This window comes from Cetorhinus maximus, chromosome 1, assembly GCF_964194155.1.
Source record: "Cetorhinus maximus chromosome 1, sCetMax3.hap1.1, whole genome shotgun sequence".
Classification (NCBI taxonomy): Eukaryota; Metazoa; Chordata; class Chondrichthyes; order Lamniformes; family Cetorhinidae; genus Cetorhinus; species Cetorhinus maximus.
Genome location: NC_135879.1, coordinates 137,340,170 through 137,343,924, shown reverse-complemented (window position 1 = coordinate 137,343,924; position 3,755 = coordinate 137,340,170). Strand labels below are relative to the sequence as shown.

The window sequence follows — 3,755 nt, the reverse complement described above, 5'->3', positions numbered from 1 at the left end:
CCCAAGGAAAGCAGGACCATCAGTTTCAGTGACGTAGAAGAAGCAGTTACAACTTTTCCTCTGATTTGAGTTGTTCCTAGCTGTCTAATCTCAGTTCCCCAAATATGCTGTCAGCATGACTTTGCTCAGTTTCAGGGCACCTTTTTTTGGATACACATTTGCTTTCAAATTTTCAGGAAAGATCTTCTGGTATAATCTGAGTGGGATGATGTTACTCTGTGCTCCAGTATCAATCTGCAGCTTCAGGTTTATGGTTGTATGCTTATTTCTCAACCTCTTCCTAATCTGAATGCCTGTGTGAATGTATTTTCTCTAGAAACTGTCACATCCAGCCATTTCATGCAGATGTGTTTTGGCTTTCCACAAACTCTGCAGTTTGATCCATATGCAGGATGTTTCCTTTTAATTGTAAACTCTGTCCACAGCTCTTACACATCAACTCTACTACTTTTCTCTTGGCTTAACTGAAAATTAGCCATTTGGGTAGTTAGCATCTTCATCTGTATACTCATAGCTTCATATGCGCTGACAGTGTCTACAATCTGCGATATTTTGTGTTTGTCCTTTCCAAACAATTCCTATTATAATTCAGAGTATGCACAGCCCCAAATGAGCTGACAAAGCAGCGTTTCTTGTGTGTGCTTAAATTTACATTTTCTAGCTACATTTTTCATTCTTGTTATGAAATTGTCAATGGGCTCACCTGATTCCTACCTCTAAATTCATATCGGCAGATCCAATGATGTGACTTTGGCTAGAGATATGTGCTGAATTTTTTTTTTAATTCTGGGTTTCTGCCATCATTTTCATTTGGCTTCCAGTTATTAAACAAATTTAACCTTTTCTCTCCAGCCCACAATATGATGTAGCTGACCCATTCCTCTTCACTAGTACCATTTAAGTCAGTCCACAATTTTGTTTAAACTCAGCCTCACAATTCATTATGGGCTGAAGCTGTGCATTGCTGCAATGGCCATTTCATTTTTGCATGAATTATTCAATTTCCCACTCTCACTCTGACCATAATTGGGGTTGATAATTCAAACTAATACAGCATTAGATTTGTTTAAAACGTACTCACAGACCCCCACTGCCACCATGTTATGTCTTTTGGTTCCCATAAGTTAGAAATAAGCACACTTCAGCCTCAAAATGCTGAAACTTTATTGAGTGTAATCAGCAACTCACCAAGGCTCCTTGCAAACCTGCTACCTCTACCAGCTAGAAGGACAAGGGCAGCAGATGCATAGGAACACGATGACCTGCAAGTTCCCCTCCAAGCCAAACACCATCCTGACTTGGAACTGTATCGCTGTTCCTTCACTCTTGCTGGGTCAAAATCCTGGAACTCTTTCTCTAACAGCACTGTGGGTATACCTACACCACGTGGACTGCAGTGGTTTAAGTAGTCAGCTCACCAGCACCTTCTGAAGGGCAATTAGGGATGGGCAATAAATGCTGGCCCAGCCAGCGATGTCCACATCCCGTGAACGAATTAAAAAAAACCATCCTGCATCTCTCCATAAGGCTGGTGGAATGATAGGCTAATACATTTTTACTCAACACGTGACTGCCGAAACCCATCTGTTTCTCAGTTAAAGTTCTCCCTTTGTATATGTTTGGGATGCAGTTTAGTCCCCTAAGTTAATACTGGTTTTGAATTCTTACAAGAGCAACCATTTCTTGGCCCAACCCCATATGGGAAGCTCCCAAATTACAGGGGATGAAACTACTGAGAGTTCTCAATAGTTCTAACCCATTAGCCAGGCTGGATGCTGAGCAGCTTGGGCAGTCAGACAGCTCATCTCACCATATTTACACCAGTGATCATACCATGGAGGAAAGTCTGTACCTCTCACTCAGTTCAAATTTTCAATCATCAAACTGTAACAGCACTCCTATTGCAATCATTGAAAGGTTTTTTCCAAAAGATTCCGAAATTCATTTGTTCTAAAGTGAAACCTTCAAAAAATTGGCTGAAAAGACAGAAAAGAATTTTCAGCTACTATGTTGAACATACTGAGACAGCCAGGTTAGTTTCCCAGATCTCCACACTGGCCAATGACAAAAATGGCTCTTGGAATTCTGCACCCAAAAATGCATGGATCTGCTCCACCAAAGTGGGAGGACAATTCATTTACATATGACTGCTAGGTACCCATACCACTATGGGTGCCCATCAGAGAATGAAGAAAAGGGAAAAGTAGCAATTTTCAGTCACTAATGCAGCTGGAGCTCCTGGCACCTTAGGAAATTGTTTGCAAGGACGAAGACTGAACTTACATAATGGAAAATGCTTTTGGGGTTCAGGTCAAGGCCCAGGTCTAAATATTTGGTGGAGTCTCACTTATGCTATTTGGCAACATGGTCTCATTAGGCATACCAGAGATACCCCAGGCTGAATTTTCACCCCCATACTGGGGAGAAAACAGAAGCAGGCAGGCATGAAAATTCATCGTGCTAAATAGGATAGATTTCAAATAGATCTAGAAATTCAAGACTGGGCAACCATGAGGCACTGTGGGCCATCAACAGCAGCAGAATTGTACTCAACCACAATCTGTAACCTCATGCCCGGCATATCCCCCACCTCCTATTACCACCAAGCCAGGGGATCAACCCTGGTTCAATGAAGAGTGTAGGGAGCAGCACCAGGCATACCTAAAAATGTCTGAAACTGGTGACGCTATAACACAGGACCATGTGCATGCCAAACAGTACAAGCAGCAAGTGAGACAGAGCTAAGTGATTCCTCAACTGACGGATCAAATCTAAGCTCTGCAGTCCTGCCACATCCAGTCGTGAATGATGGTGGACAATTAAACAACTCACTGGAGGAGGAGGCTGCACAAATATCCCCATCCTCACTGATGGAGGAGCCCAGCACCGCAGTGCAAAAGACGAGGCTGAAGCATTCGCAACAATCTTCAGCCAGAAGTGCCGAGTGGGTGATCCATCTCGGCCTCCTTCAGAGGTCCCCAGCATCAAAGATGCCAGCCTTCAGCCAATTCGATTCACTCCATGTGATATCAAGAAATGGCTGAAGGCACTAGATACTGTAAAGACTATGGGCCATGACAATATTCCAGCAATAGTACCGAAGACTTGTGCTCCAGAACTTGCTGCACTCCTAGCTAAGCTGTTCCAGTGCAGCTAGACTATACTTTTAGGGATCATTTCTATAGTTCTTTACTTGAGAAATGTGTTCTAAAAAGGTTGGTCTACAACACTAGCATCTATCTGGCAATGTAAAAAATTGCCCAGGTATGCCCTATCCACAAAAAGCAGGACAAATCCAACCCAGCCAATTACCACTCAATCAGTCTACTCTCAATCATTTGTAAAGTGATGGAAGAGGTCATCAACAGTGCTATTGAGTGGCACTTGCTTAGCAATAACCTGCTCACTGGCACTCAGTTTGGATTCCGCCAGGAGCACTCAACTCCTGACGTCATTACAGCCTTGGCTTATGCATCGGCAAAAGAGCTGAACTCCAGAGGTGAGGTGAGGATGACTGCCCTTGACATCAAGGTAGCATTTGACCGAGTGTGACATCAAGGAGCCCTAGCAAAACTGGAATCAATGGGAATCAGGGGGAATTTTCTGTTGGTTAGAGTCATACCTAACAAAAAGGAAGATGGCTTTTGTTGTTGGAGGTCAGTCATCCCAGTTCCAGGACATTACTGCAGGAGTTCCTCAGGGTAGTGTCCTTCGCCCAACCATCTTCAATAACATCACCAATGACCTTCCTTCCA

The 3,755-nt window shown here is 43.3% G+C and overlaps 1 pseudogene; it reads left to right on the top strand.

Moving 5' to 3' along the window:
- Positions 1-3,154: 3,154 nt before the first annotated feature.
- LOC144689023 (small nucleolar RNA U3) lies at positions 3,155-3,233 on the top strand (annotated as a pseudogene).
- Positions 3,234-3,755: the final 522 nt, after the last annotated feature.